This window comes from Salvelinus alpinus, chromosome 15, assembly GCF_045679555.1.
Source record: "Salvelinus alpinus chromosome 15, SLU_Salpinus.1, whole genome shotgun sequence".
NCBI classification, from domain to species: Eukaryota; Metazoa; Chordata; class Actinopteri; order Salmoniformes; family Salmonidae; genus Salvelinus; species Salvelinus alpinus.
In genome coordinates, this window is record NC_092100.1 from 19187882 (window position 1) to 19204647 (window position 16766).

The following is a 16766-nucleotide window of genomic DNA, read 5'->3' on the forward strand; positions in this document are numbered from 1 at the left end:
GTGACTGCCCATTACTGCCTATCACTTATTAACAATAATTTATTTACATTACTTTAATAAAATATTTCAGGTGTATATTACATTTTATTAATTTGATGACTTTATTATTTCATTCCAAGTCATCATCTTTATAGAGCTGCTGCCTATGCTGTCTGGCAAAATCACAATTTTAGTAGTTCTTCAAAGTAAATAAGGCATTTTATGACAGCTGAATACCAACTATCAATCACTCAGATCCTGTATTTTTTTAGTTAGAGATACCTCACGAAGCAACTGCTCTCTGTCCCTCTCGATCACGCATTCTTCTGTCTCTTTTCGTCACTTTCTTGGATTACTGCGGATTGGGTTTTTGAGCCATCTGGGTATGTGGTCTAGAACATTTTTTGGACTTTCAGATAACTTTTTGGGAGATCCATTGAGAGTGTGTCTAGATCATTTTCTTGTACTTTCAAATTACTATTTTACTATTCCACTCGTTAACTGTATTATAAAATATATGAAACTGGGAGTAACATCTGTAGTTCGAGATGCCAAGATCCAAGGCATGGTTTTCAGATTGACACCAATTGATACTGCTCTGTTGGTCAACTGAGATAAGCACAGTATTGTGTCCATTGCACCTTAAGTATTCCCTAACCTTTCACTGCCATGCCAACCAGCAAAACACAGGAAGGTGGAACAATGAACAGATGAGTCTCTCCTGGTAACTGGGGTGACTACGGCTGCATTTACACAGGCAGCACAATTCTGATATTTTGCACAATAATTGGCAAAAGAGCTGATCTGATTAGTCAAAAGACCAATTATATATATAAAAAAGAAAGATCTGATTGGGCTGCCTGTTAAAAGTACAACTAATCGCTGCCTAAGTCAAGCAAGACAAACCATGTGATTTCAGTTAACAAGAAACAGTTTTCCAGCTTCTTGATATCAGATAGTGGCATGCACTTTAATCAAACGTGTCTCTGTCCCAATCTCAGAGTTGAGGTCACAATGGAGAGGCCAAACCGAACTCGGGGCCCCTGGCCTGGAGAGGCCCGACTGCACAGACAATGGGCCTGCATATGGAAAAGGGAAAACAAGTGGCCTAAACTAAGCCTGTTGAAACCAGAACAATGCTGGGCTAGAGCGGGGTCTCCACAGAGGCTTTGGCCAGAGAGATATTTTAGGGCCGGTCTCTGTCCAAACAAGCAGCGGAAACTAAACTCTGCAGAGATGGTCAGCCATTTTCTCCCCTGCTCTTTAAAGGGGCAATCTGCAGTTGCTAAATACATTTGTGGACTTAAATTAATGATATGTACCCATTGACTCTTGATGAATATAATTTAGAAATGCCTCATGAGCATACTGTCAACTGTTGTACCCCATCAGAACCCAAAATAAGCTTGTTTTACTCCAATGTTTACAAACAAAGAAAATGTAAACAAACACTGTATAGCCTCAAAACATGGTTAAAACTATAATTTTGATATCATGGATGGTCAGTCCTTGTATCTATAGCTCTATGAATTTGAGAGCTGTTACATTTCTCCAGCCCCATCACAGTTTTTCTGCTAAACAGTGGTGGGGAAAACCCTTAATTTTTTAAACTTCGAATTGACTCTTTAAACAAGGAAGTCCCCTTCACAATGCCTTCATGAGGTAGAGTGGTGGAGCGTCATCCCCCGCCCGGCGAACGCTGACTTTGTTTGTTCTGAGGGGGCTTTAGACGGCCTGCTTTGGGACAGGGGAAAGCAGGAAGAGAGTCTTTGGCTGATACAACATTGGGCTGAGCTATGATATAACCACATAAAGCATAAAAAGACCACAGGGGCAAAGAGTCACATTTACTCACACTCTTCCATTGCCGCTTCGCTTAACCATCATTCACTGCTATTATGACACCATTTAATGCTGACAGGCAATGCAGAATCACCTTTCAAACAAACGTGATTTCAAATCAAATTCTCTATTAATACTGATGGAGGAATGCAGGGTGACATTTTACCATACTGGAGGAGCTGGGGGCTCTTTGGCTGGTGCCTCGGGTAACGTTACAGTGCAGGATAACAGAGCGTTTGTGCTCGGCCAACTCGGATTCATTTCAGTCGGCCTCGTTTCCCCGGCGGGAGAGACCAATTCCCAGAACTGGAGGGGTCACAGCAGGGTTCACCGCCACGGCCCACCTCCGGCGCCCAGCCGAGCGTCTCCACGGACCAGGCCTCGGCGGGCCATGATGACTGCTTTGTTTAATCATGCCTTAAGAGAACATTATGTCTAAAGAAAGTAGGCGGCATTAAAGGGGGGCTTGGGGTTTGGGAGGGAGGAGTCTTCTACTAAAGCCTTTTCTTATTTGAAAGAAAATATGTCAGGTGTGGTCACCTGATCTCGAGATCATGTAGGCCTATGCCTTATTTTGATCTTCTGTTTCATTTGTCTGATGTGACTAGATGTACATTGGTTTTGAATCAGTCCCTTTTATAACATAATCCACTATTACCAACAAAGCTACCAACAACTTGCCTCATTCCCCTCTCACTATGCTTCAGGCCAACAATGTGATGTGCCATTTTCAATGACTCATATATTGGATAAAAATAGAATGAGGCTTTATCCATCCCAGTTCTATCTATTTCTATACAGCGTAGTAGCTGCGGGCTGCATTGTCTGTCAGAGATAAAGAGGCAGTCAGCAGTAGAAACCATAACAGTGTCTTCCCTGCCCCTGTTCCGGTAAAAAGCTGAGGGATGGGGATGGAGAAATGTAACCACTCTCAAATGTATAGACTATGAATGCAAGGACTGACCGTCCATGATATTACAATTATTGTTTTAATCATGTTTTGAGACTATATACAGTGGGGAGAACAAGTATTTGATACACTGCCGATTTTGCAGGTTTTCCTACTTACAAAGCATGTAGAGGTCTGTAATTTTTATCATAGGTACACTTCAACTGTGAGAGACGGAATCTAAAACAAAAATCCCGAAAATCACATTGTATGATTTTTAAGTATTTAATTTGCATTTTATTGCATGACATAAGTATTTGATACATCAGAAAAGCAGAACTTAATATTTGGTACAGAAACCTTTGTTTGCAATTACAGAGATCATACGTTTCCTGTAGTTCTTGACCAGGTTTGCACACACTGCAGCAGGGATTTTGGCCCACTCCTCCATACAGACCTTCTCCAGATCCTTCAGGTTTCGGGGCTGTTGCTGGGCAATACGGACTTTCAGCTCCCTCCAAAGATTTTCTATTGGGTTCAGGTCTGGAGACTGGCTAGGCCACTCCAGGACCTTGAGATACTTCTTACGGAGCCACTCCTTAGTTGCCCTGGCTGTGTGTTTCGGGTCGTTGTCATGCTGGAAGACCCAGCCACGACCCATCATCAATGCTCTTACTGAGGGAAGGAGGTTGTTGGCTAAGATCTCGCAATACATGGCCCCATCCATCCTCCCCTCAATACGGTGCAGTCGTCCTGTCCCCTTTGCAGAAAAGCATCCCCAAAGAATGATGTTTCCACCTCCACGCTTCACGGTTGGGATGGTGTTCTTGGGGTTGTACTCATCCTTCTTCTTCTTCCAAACACGGCGAGTGGAGTTTAGACCAAAAAGCTCTATTTTTGAATCATCAGACCACATGACCTTCTCCCATTCCTCCTCTGGATCATCCAGATGGTCATTGGCAAACTTCAGACGGGCCTGGACATGCGCCTGCTTGAGCAGGGGGACCTTGTGTGCGCTGCAGGATTTTAATCCATGACGGCGTAGTGTGTTACTAATGGTTTTCTTTGAGACTGTGGTCCCAGCTCTCTTCAGGTCATTGACCAGGTCCTGCCGTGTAGTTCTGGGCTGATCCCTCACCTTCCTCATGATCATTGATGCCCCACGAGGTGAGATCTTGCATGGAGCCCCAGACCGAGGGTGATTGACCATCATCTTGAACTTCTTCTATTTTCTTCTATTTTCTAATAATTGCGCCAACAGTTGTTGCCTTCTCACCAAGCTGCTTGCCTATTGTCCTGTAGCCCATCCCAGCCTTGTGCAGGTCTACAATTTTATCCCTGATGTCCTTACACAGCTCTCTGGTCTTGGCCATTGTGGAGAGGTTGGAGTCTGTTTGATTGAGTGTGTGGACAGGTGTCTTTTATACAGGTAACGAGTTCAAACAGGTGCAGTTAATACAGGTAATGAGTGGAGAACAGGAGGGCTTCTTAAAGAAAAACTAACAGGTCTGTGAGAGCCGGAATTCTTACTGGTTGGTAGGTGATCAAATACTTATGTCATGCAATAAAATGCAAATTAATTACTTAAAAATCATACAATGTGATTTTCTGGATTTTTGTTTTAGATTCCGTCTCTCACAGTTGAAGTGTACCTATGATAAAAATTACAGACCTCTACATGCTTTGTAAGTAGGAAAACCTGCAAAATTGGCAGTGTATCAAATACTTGTTCTCCCCACTGTATGTTGATGTAAGCAAGTGGTGATTGCTCCTTTAAGACGGTTAGGTGGCTACGAGTCCGCCCGTGTAGCGTGTGCGCTGGGAGTCGGGAAGCAAGTTCAGGGAATACATTTAATGAATGAACGAAACATAATACAAAACAAGAAACACGAACAATGCACAGACAAACTGAAACAGAAACAATGACGCCTGGGGAAGGAACCATAGGGAGTGACATATCTATAGAAGGTAATCAGGGAAGTGATGGAGTCCAGGTGAGTCTGACGACACGCAGGAGCACGTAACGATGGTGACAGGTGTGCGCCATAATGAGCAGTCTGATGACCTAGAGGCCGGAGAGGGAGCACACGTGACAACCCGAAGCAGCGAGTGCATTACACTGTTTCTGTCTTGTCTGTAGTGTCTCAACATCAAGATGACAACAGCAGCAAAAGAGGACCTTACTTATTCTCGCATCACTTCATCTAGCTGAACATTGGTCAACGTGGTTATGACTCATAGCTTAAGGTCCAACTACCCGGCCTTATATGAGCAGTTAAAACATTGAGTATGGGCTAGTCGCCTAGGTACGCCTATGGGTTGAGATAACCCCTGGGCGCTGAAGGGGGGTCAAGTCGATGACATCCCTTATGTTCTACCTATGAATTACAGCACCATGCACATACTGCAGCTTTCTTCTACCACCCCCACCACACCAAAAGCATCACAAACCAAATGGCCATTAGTCTATTCTTATGTTGTTCAAAGAGATTTTGTTGGCATGCATAGTGGGAAATCTCTGGGGACAGACTGAAGGCAATCTGTTTAGGTAATACTATGTTCTAACATGTCGTTGGTTTACGTTTCAAGACTTATATACTGTGTTCTATTCAAACCTAACCCAGCCACATCATATACTATTTAAAGTGCTAGGGGACAGCTAAAGAAGACAGACAAAATGAAAAATAAAACATTTTGTATATTCCAACAATTTTGTTGACTCAATGACCCGCACTCACTCCCTAAACACAATCTAGTGCTGATTAGTGATGTTTGTACAGCTGTTTTTTCTCTCTGAAAACAAAAGGACTCATCAGTGGGTCTAGATCAGTGTTAATGAGTGTTAAAGTGAACTACATGTAGTTCGACTAGTGATTTAACTACATTTTGCAGTAGGTTGGTGGTAGTTCAGTAGTTCATAACTTTTTTTTGCCATGTAGCGTGTTTAGCTAACCACTAGAAACACTAATCAGTATATATACAGTACCAGTCAAAAGTTTGGACACAGATACTCATTGCAGGGTTTTTCTTTATTTTTACTATTTTCTACATTGTAGAATAACAGTGAAGACATAACTATGAAATAACACATATGGAATCATGTAGTAACAAAAAGAGTGTTAAACAAATAAAAATATATTTGAGATTCTACAAAGTAACCACCCTTTGCCTTGATGACAGCGTTGCACACTCTTGGAATTCTCTCAACCAGCTTCATGAGGTAGTCACCTAGAATGCATTTCAATTAAAAGGTGTGCCTTGTTAAATTAATTTGTATTATTTATTTCCTTGTTAATGAGTTTTAATTCCATATTATGGCAAGAACAGCTCAAATAAGCAAAGAGAAACGACAGTCCATCACTACTTTAAGACATGAAGGTCATTCAATCCGGAAAATGTCAAGAACTTTGAAAGTTTCTTCAAGTGCAGTCGCAAAAACCATCAAGCGCTATGATGAAACTGGCTCTGATGAGGACCACCACAGGAAAGGAAGAACCAGAGTTACCTCTGCTGCAGAGGATAAGTTAATTAGAGTTACCAGCCTCAGATATTGCAGCCCAAATAAATGTTTCACAGAGTTCAAGTAACAGACACATCTCAACAGCAACTGTTCAAAAGAGACTGCGTGAAATCAGGCCTTCATGGTTGAATTGCTGCAAAGAAACCACTACTAAAGGTCACCAATAAGAAGAAGAGACTTGCTTGGGCCAAGAAACATGAGCAATGGACATTAGACTGGTGGAAATCTGTTCTTTGGTCTGATGAGTCCAAATTGGGGATTTTTGGTTCCAACCGCCGTGTCTTTGTGAAACGCAGAGTAGATGAACGGATGATCTCTGCATGTGTGGTTCCCACCGTGAAGCAAGTAGGAGGAGATGTGATGGTGTGGGGGTACTTTGCTGGTGACAATGTCAGTGAGTTATTTAGAATTCAAGGCACACTTAACCAGCATGGCTACCACAGCATTCTGCAGTGATACGTCATCCCATCTGGTTTGGGCTTAGTGGGCTTACTATCCTTTGTTTTTCAACAGGACAATGACCCAATACACCTCCAGGCTGTGTAAGGGCTATTTGACCAAGGAGAGTGATGGAGTGCTGCATCAGATGACCTGGGCTCCACAATCATCAACCAATTGAGATGGTTTGGGATTAATTGGACCGCAGAGTGAAGGAAAAGCAGCCAACAAGTGCTCAGCATATGTGGGAACTCCTTCAAGACTGTTGGAAAAGCATTCCTCATGAAGCTGGTTGAGAGAATGCCAAGAGTGTGCAAAGCTGTCATCAAGGCAAAGGGTGGCTACATTGTTTAACACTTTTTTGGTTACTACATGATTCAACATGTTATTTCATACAATGTAGAAAATAGTACAAATACAGAAAAACCCATGAGTGTGTGTGTGCAATGAATGTGTGTGTGTATATATATATATATATAATTTCCCCCCCTCAATCTACACACAATACCCCATAATAACAAAGCAAAAACATTTTTGTAAATGTATTAATTAAAAAAAACAGAAATACCTTATTCACATAAGTAGTCAGACCCTTTGCTATGAGACTCGGTTGACAGTGCATGTCAGAGCAAAAACCAAACCATGAGGTCAAAGGAATTGTCCGTAGAGCTCCAAGACAGGACTGTGTCGAGGTACAGATCTGGGGAGGGTACCAAAACATTTCTGCACCTTCCAACAGGACCTCAACCCTAAGCACATAGCCAAGACATCACAGGAGTAGCTTTGGGACAAGTCTCTGAATGTCGTTGAGTGGCTCAGCCAGAGCCCGGACTTAAACCTGATCGAGTATCTCTGGAGAGACCTGAAAATATCTGTGCAGCGACGCTCCCCATCCAACCTGACAGAGCTTGAGAACAATGGGAGAAACTCCCCAAATACAGGTGTGCCAAGCTTGTAGTGTCAATACCCAAGAAGACTCGAGGCTGTAATCGCTGGCAACGGTGTTTCAACAAAGTACTGAGTAAAGGGTGCTGAATACATGTAAATAAAAATGTCTAAAAAACTGTTTTTGGTTTGTCATTATCAATTTTAGAATAAGTCTGTAACATAAAAAAGTCAAGGGGTCTGAATACTTTTCAAATGCACAAACACACACACACACACACACACACACACAGTGAATAAATATAAACACAACACACAAAAATGTTACTGCGTTACAGTTCATATAAGGAAATCAGTCAATTGAAATAAATTCATTAGGCCCTAATCTATGGATTTCACATGACTGGGAATACAGATATGCATCTGAGGGTCACAGATGCCTGAAAAAAAGGTAAGGGCGTGGATCAGAAAACCAGTCAGTATCTGGTGCGACCACCATTTGCCTCATGCAGCACGACACATCGCCTTCACATTAAGTTGATCAGGCTGTTGATTGTGGCCTGTGGAATGTTGTCCCATTCCTCTTCAATGGCTGTGCAAAGTTGCTGGATATTGCCGGGAACTGGAACACACTGTCGTAGACGTCGATCCAGAGCATCCCAAACATGCTCAATGGTTGACATGTCTGGTGAGTATGCAAGCCATGGAAGAACTAGGACATGTTCAGCTTCCAGGAATTGTGTACAGATCCTTGCGACATGGGGCCGTGCATTATCATGCTGAAACATGAGGTGATGGTGGAAGATTAATGGCACGACAATGGGCCTCAGGATCTCGTCACGGTATCTCGAAGCATTCAAATTGCCATCGATAAAATTAAATTGTTGTACGTAACTTATGCCTGCCCATACGATAACCCCACCGCCACCATGCTGCACTCTGTTCACAATGTTGACATCAGCAAACCACTCACCCACACAACGCTGTCTGCCCGGTACAATTGAAAACGGGATTCATCCCTGAAAAGCACACTTCTCCAGCGTGCCAGCAAAGGTGAACATTTGCCCACTGGTGCAGCTGGCTTCCGGGTTCAGTGAGCAGCGAGCAGTGTGTCAAGAAGCAGTGCGGCTTGGCAGGGCCGTGCTTCGGAGGACACATAGCTCTCGTCCTTCGCCTCTCCAAAGTACGTATGGGAGTTACAGCGAAGGGACCAGACTAACTCCCAATTCGATATCACAAAATTGGAGAGAACGGGTTAAAAATATATATATTACAATAATTATTATATATATAAAAATAAATAAGAAAATGTATATATTACAGCTTTAAAACATTGCTTGTGTGTTTAATAGGCTAAATGACACGTGACCCCAAAGTGATCTGTTATTGCAATTTCAGATTGAATATCAAAGTGGTTTGGATTTACTGAACTACTTTTTCAAAGTACCTTTAGTTAAGTAAACTATATTTTTCTTACGGGTAGTGTGAAGTAATTGGTAGCTTGGTAAACTATTTTAAGAATAGCTTCCCCAACACTTGTCAAGATACAAGTAGTAGTGAGGAGGACAATTACTGAGGGGAGTGAAAGTGCTCACACCACCTCCCCTCTTTCTAACAACCCACTCAGCTGAAATCAGAGGAGGCTGTATGTAGGTCAGCGAAAGTGACACTACAGCTGCATCTTGGTCTCATTCTCCACAGCAAAGCTCAGCTGAAGGACCCGTCTCCCACCTCTACTCTCTTCCAATGTACACTGTAACAAATGAAAGCTAGGCTATTATTTATTTATCACTGTTGAGTTATGATTACAATGACTTTCCAATCACCAATGCATTGACAGCAACCTGATGAACTCACTGTAACTGGGACAGAAAAAGACATTGAAACACGCTGAAACAACACAGAACTGTGTTGTTATTGCAGTTTATATGGAATAACAGTCTCACTGTGGAATAGTACAGACTAAAGTCAATTTTAAGAATATCTTCATACGAACTGCCATACATTCCCTGAAAAAAGGGGGCTTACCCCTCAGAGGGATGATAATGCTGCGTGACGTGTTGTGATAACTGTCTGTGTTGTTTGTTGTAGTAGCCACGTGACATGACACAACAGACCTTTACAGATCAGGCTGTTTTGACGTTGCCGAGACACATTCATATTTTATACTATATTGAAAACCGTCTGTCTGGCTCTATTCATGACCAATGGTATCATTCACACAGCTGTCCAACACAGCTCAGTACAAATCAGTACAGCCCAACCTATTTCCCAGGTCTCTCAGCCTGTATTGATGGAATTGTTGGGAAGGGTTCGATGGCTGGAACAAGCTCCCCAGGGGAGAGCAGAGGAAACAATGCGAGCAGACAGGCCTCCTCCCAGCGTCCGTGGAAAGGCCTGGTGACTGCGCTGCGATTCCTTGAAGTTCTCAAGCGACGACTCTTTCATCCTCGCTTATAGAAAAACGTGAAGTCATTTCAGAGCAGCCCATGGAGAATGAGACTTTCTGTGTTGGATGCACATGTTCCCAGTGCAACAACAACCTTACCTTAAGAAAGAGCTGGCCCTGGACCTGACTCCTTTCGGTCAGCGAGCCCAAACTCATTATTTGTTCAGATGGTGACAAAACATATAGTACCAGTCAAAAGTTTGGACACACCTAATCATTCAAGGGTTTTTTAATTTTTTTAATGAAATAACACATATGGAATCATGTAGTAACCAAAAAACTGTTCCAGAAATCAAAATATATTTTATATTTGAGATTCTTCAAAGTAGCCACCATTTGCCTTGACATGGAATGCTTTGCCAACAGTCCCATATATGCGGAGCACTTGTTGGCTGCTTTTCCTTCACTCTGCAGTCCAACTCATCCCAAACCATCTCAATTGGGTTGGGGTCAGGTGATTGTGGAGGCCAGGTCATCTGATGCAGCACTCCATCACTCTCCTTCTTGGTCAAGTAGCCATTACACAGCCTGGAGGTGTGTTGGGTCATTGTCCTGTTGAAAAACAAATGATATTCCCACTAAGCCCAAAACCAGATGGGATGGCGTATGGCTGCAGAATGCTGTAGTAGCCATGCTGGTTAAGTGTGCCTTGAATTCTAAATAAATCACTGACAGCGTCACCAGCAAGGCACCCCCACACCATCACATGGGGTGGCAGGTAGCCTAGTGGTTAGAGCGTTGGGCCAGTAACCAAAAGATTGCTAGATCGAATCCCCGAGCCGACAAGGTAAAAATCTGTCGTTCTGCCCCTGAACAAGGCAGTTAACCCACTGTTCCTAGACTGTCATTGTAAAGAAGAATTTGTTCTTAACTGACTTGCCTAGTTAAATGAAGGTGAAATTTAAAAAATAAAAACACCTCCTCCATGCTTCACGGTGCAAACAACACATGCAGATATAATCTGTTCACCTACTCTGCGTAAGAAAGACACGGCGGTTGAAACCAAATATCTAAAATTTGGTCTCATCAGACCAAAGGACAGATTTCCACCGGTCTAATGTACATTGCTTGTGTTTCTTGGCCCAAGAAAGTCTCTTCTCATCAGTGTCCTTTAGTGGTTTTTCTGCAGCAATTTGACCATGAAGGCCTGATTCACGCAATCTCCACTGAACTGTTGAGATGTGTCTGTTACTTGAACTCTGTGAAGCATTTATTTGGGCTGCAATTTCTGGGGCTGGTAACTCCAATAAACATATCCTCTGCAGCAGAGGTAACTCTAGGTCTTCCATTCCTGTGGCGGTCCTCATGAGAGCCAGTTTCATCATAGCACTTGATCGTTTTGTGACTGCACTTGAAGAAACTTTCAAAGTTCTTGACATTTTCCGGATTGACTGACCTTCATGTCTTAAAGTAATGACAGACTGTCGTTTCTCTATGCTTATTTGAGCTGATCTTACCGAGTGGCGCAGCAGTCTAAGGCACTGCATAGCAGTGCTAGAGGTGACCCTACAGACCCTGGTTCGATCCCAGGCTGTATCACAAACAGACATTATTATGAGTCCCATAGGGCAGCGCACAATTGGGCCAGTGTCGTCTGGGTTAGGGTAGGTTTTGGCCGGGGTAAGCCGTCATTGTAAAATAAGAATTTGTTCTTAACTGCCTTGCCTAGTGAAATAAAAAATGTTTTTACAAAAATAATATGGACTTGGTCTTTTACCAAATAGGGCTATCTTCTGTATACCACCCACACCGTGTCACAACACAACTGATTGCCTCAAACGCATTAAGAAGTAAAGAAATTCTACAACTGTACTTTTAACAAGTGAATAGGAATGCATTCCAGGTGACTACCTCATGAAACTGGTTGAGAGAATGCCAAGAGTGCGCAAAGCTGTCATCAAGGTAACGGGTGGCTACTTTGAAGAATCTAAAATATATTTTGATTTGTTTAACACTTTTTTGGTTACTACATGAATCCATGTGTTATTTCATAGTTTCTATGCACCTGATCTGCTTATCAACCACGCTCAGTACTTGACAAGGTTGCTGCTGACCCCTGGGGAAATGGAGTGTGGAGGTGATAGTTAGCTGTCTAAACAACCTAACCAATTCTCTAACAAAAGGGCCAGGTGTGGTTGAGGCCAGGGGAACAGTCAGGTCAGGACATGTTGTAGAGACCCCCTGGGACTTCACAGGTAAACATTGGACACTTCTAAAGGATTAATCTCTCAGGGGCTAAATTAAATTACTGAGAAATATTTCCATTGTGTACTTTCCCTCATCTATTCTGAAGAGCGAGTTCTGCATTTGATGCTTACTTTTAATATAAGGATAGAATGGCGCTGCAACGGATAGCTGCCATTTTACGGGCTCCTGAACAATTCTGCTATTTTGTGTTTTTCTTGGCACTGATCTTAACTTTTTGTTCATAATGTTTACGCCATTGTTTCCTATGACCGAAAAGAGTTTCTGGACATCAGAACCGTGATCAATAACCTAATTTGGATGAAGATTTCTACTTCAACAAGTCAGCAGCGCAGGACATACTGCTCAGCCCGGCCCAGGCCCTAATCATCGAGACTTGGAAAAGGAAGAGACAGTGTGAAAAGCTGACTTGCGGGCACCCTGACAAAACTATGTTGGCAAATAAATAATCCGCCTCTAGCAGCGAAAATATAAATCACTGGAAAACAAACTGGACAAGCTCCATTCAAGACTATCCTATCAACAGGACCTGAAGAACTGTAATAGCCTATGTTTCTCGGAGTCGTGGCTGAACAAGGACAATATACATCTAGCTGGTTTTTCTATGCATCGACAGAATCGAACGGCAGCCTCGGGTAAGCTCAAGGGGGAAGGTGTGTATCTCTTTGTTAACAACAACTGGTGCGCAATCTCTAATATTAAGGACGTCTTGAGGTTCTGCTCTCCTGAGTTAGAATACCTCATGATAAGCTGTAGACCACACTATTTACCAAGAGAGTTTATCTATATTTTCGTAGCTGTATATTTACCCCCACAAACCGATGCTGGCACTAAGACCACACTCAACAAGCTGTATAGGGCCATAAGCAAACAAGAAAATGAAGAGGTGGCGCTCCTAGTGGCCGGTGATTTTAATGCAGGGAAACTGAAATACTCATTGCTATCAGCATGTAACCTGTGCAACAAGAGGAGTGACATGGTGGAGCTATCAAAACAAGTGACAAGTTAGGAATTACAAAAGCAGCAAGTCAAAGACATTTTTTGTGACCTTCTTTTAGTTAACTATCATTGTTTGAAAATGCCTTTGTGTGTGAAACATACTTTCAGGTTTATGGGCTGTGTGTGTGTGTGTGTGTGTGTGTGTGTGTGTGTGTGTGTGTGTGTGTGTGTGTGTGTGTGTGTGTGTTTTTAGCTTCAAAGCTTGAGATCCACTATAGCCCTGCTATTGAAATCAACCGGAGAAATCTTACTTTTCCAAATTTGACAATTGTTCTTTATTTTCTACATTCTTTTTCAGTCCAAACAAAAACAGTATCCTGGCCACCTGTCTGGCAAAGACCCCCTCCAAAGCTGAGAGAAAGGAGTTCAAAAGAATATTAATCAACGCAGACATACCTCGAGAAGAGGCCCAAGTTCAGAAACACTGCAAGCAGGGAGGGTCTATCCCAGCGCCATCCTATCTGTGTACAGAGTAGCTGCCAGAGCTCTATCCACAATATGAACAGGACATCAAAGATGCTGTAGAGGGAAAGGACATTTATATCATCCTTGATGAGATGACCGATGCCTTTGGAAGATGTGCACTCGCTATCCGACTCCAGCCAGTGGGTTAGCGACCTGTTGTAGCAGACCTGGCTTTCTTGGATAAAGTAAACTTTACCACGGTGTCCCAAGCGGTCATTTCCGGTCTCAACAACAATGGGGTTGACTTTAACAATGTGTGACTTTTGTAAGCGACTCAGCTAGCTACATGAAGAAGGCTTTCCCTGGCATCTTGAAAGGCCTCTTCCAAAACTCTAGACACGTCACCTGCTTTGCCCATCTCCTGAGCCTGGTGATGGAGGTTTCTCCAGAGGTGAGAACGTGAACAGGCTGTGTGCTCTGGTGAAGAAGGTGTTCTGTCAGGCACCACAGCATCGTCTGGACCTTTATTTTTTATTTAACCTTTATTTAACTAGGAAAATCAGTTTAAGAACAAATTCTTATTTACAATGACAGCCTACAAAAAGGCAAAAGGCCTCCTGCGGTGAAGGGGGCCTGGGATTAAAAATAAAAATACTATATAAATATAGGACAAAACACACACCACAACAAGAGAGATCTAAGACAACACTACATAAAGAGAGACCTAAGACAACAACATAGCAAGGCAGCAACACATGACAACACAGCATGGTAGCAACACAACATAACAACAACATGGTACAACACAACACAACATGGCAGCAGCACAAAACATAGTACAAACATTATTGGGCACCTAAGATCCTGAGACCATTCATTCTGGAAAATGGCCATTCTCCTGTGATGCCTGTGTATGCTGTGCAGACCATGTGGGGCTCCTGGATACGTGCTGTGGAGTACCTGACAGAGTACATGGATGTGTTCACCGACTTCACTATGAACTTACCAGAAACTGTGAAGTGTGTCCAGGACCTTTGTGTGCTCCTGAGGGAAAACAAGGCCCAGCTGAAGGCACAGGCAGTGTTCATTGTGGAGCATAGTGTGTAGATAGTGGCTAACCTGGCGGAGACCTCTGTGCCAACAGCCCACAACATCACCAGCAAGCTGGAGGACCTGCAAATGTAGTTTGAGTATGACTGACCCTCAAACAACTCAGCTGTAGAAAGACAGGCTCTCCTGCACTGAGTTGTTCCAGTATGCCATGGCAGCGTGCTCAATTAAGCTGCAGACTGTGCTGGACAAGCACCTCTGCCTTCACCTGTTCAAGTCACTAACTGTTCTAGAGCCAGCCCAGGTGGTTGGCGCAAAAAAAAGACATTAAGAACTATGTCCATGCCATCCCTTCTCTGAGCCAGGTGTCTGCAGAGTGGCACAAAGAGTGCATTTGGAAAGTATTCAGACCCCTTGACTTTTTCCAACATTTTGTTACGTTACAGCCGTATTCTAAAATGTATTAAATTGTTTTTTCCCCCTCAATCTACACACAATACCCCATAATTACAAAGCAAAAACAGGTGAAGACATTTTTGCTAATTGTTTTTTATTTTTTTATTGGGGGAAATATCAGACAATTCAGACACTTTACTCAGTTCTTTGTTGAAGCACCTTTGGCAGCAATTACAGCCTTGAGTCTTATTCGGTATGACGCTACAAGCTTGGCACACCTGAATTTGGGGAGTTTCTCCCATTCTTCTCTGCAGATCCTCTCAAGATTTGTCAGGTTGGATGGGGAGTGTTGCTCCACAGCTATTAGATTGGTTTCAAGTCCGTGCTCTGGCTGGGCCACTCAAGCACATTCAGAGGCTTGTCCCGAAGCCACTCCTACATTGACTTGGCTGTGTGCTGCTTAGGGTGATTGTCCATTTGGAAGATGAACCTTCGCCCCAGTCTGAGGTCCTGAGCGCTGTGGAGCAGGTTTTCATCAAGGATCTCTCTGTACTTTGCTACGTTCATCTTTCCATCGATCATGACTAGTCTCCCAGTCCCTGCCGCTGAAAAACATACCCACAACATGATGCTGCCACCACGCTTCACCGTAAGGATAGTGCCGGGTTTCTGGCCAAAGAGTTCAATCTTGGTTTCATCAGACCAGAGAATCTTTTGTCTCATGGTCTGAGAGTCCTTTATGTGCATTTTGGCAAAATCCAAGCGGGCTGTGCATGTGCCTTTTACTGAGGAGTGACTTCCGTCTGGCCACTCTATCATAAAGGCCTGATTTGTGGAGTGCTGGAGAGAAGGTTCTCCCATCTCCACAGAGGAACTCTGGAGCTCTGCCAGAGTGACCATCCGGTTCTTGGTGACCTCCCTGACCAAGGCCCTTCTCCCCTGATTGCGTAGTTTGGCCGGGCGGCCAGCTCTAGGAAGAGTCTTGCTGGTTCCAAACTTCTTCTATTTAAGAATGATGGAGGCCACTGTGTTCTTGGGGACCTTTAATGCTGCATAAATTTTTTGGTACCCTTCCCCAGATCTGTGCCTCGACACAATCCTGTCTCGGAGGTCTAAGGACAATTCCTACAACCTCATGGCTTGGCTTTTGCTCTTACATGCACTGTCAACTGTGGGACCTTGAGTAGACAGGTGTGTGCCTTTCCAAATCATGTCCAATAAATTTAATTTACCACAAGTGGACTCCAATCAAGTTGTAGAAACATCAAGGATGATCAATGGAAACAGGGATGCGCTGGAGCTCAATTTCGAGTCTCATAGCAAAGGATGTGAAAACTTACGTAAATAAGGTATTTTTTATGACAGGGTGTGAAGTTGTCATAAACCGGCCCAGCTCCCCCCTCTCCTGTGGCTGTCAGCCATTTGCCAAGCTGGCATCTTTGATCCTCAGCAAGTAGAGAGTCATGACAACAGATAGTCCGAGACGCTGTTTGGTTACCTTGAACTATTTATCAGTCTTATGGCTTGGGGGTAGAAGCTCTTCAGGGTCCTGTTAGTTCCAGACTTGGTGCATCAGTACCACTTGCTGTGCTATAGTAGAGAAAACAGTGTATGACTTGGGTGGCTGGAGTCTGACAATTTTGGGGGATTTCCTCTGACACCGCCTGGTATAGAGGTCCTGGATGACAGGGAGCTTGGCCCTAGTGATT

The 16766-nt window shown here is 43.4% G+C and overlaps 1 protein-coding gene across 1 annotated transcript in view; it reads right to left on the reverse strand.

Annotated features, from left to right (window-relative positions):
• The window catches only part of LOC139539634 (xyloside xylosyltransferase 1-like), a 94794-nt gene that overhangs the window by 49202 nt on the left and 28826 nt on the right, over positions 1 to 16766 (reverse strand). The gene's annotated exons all lie outside the window — the stretch shown is intronic.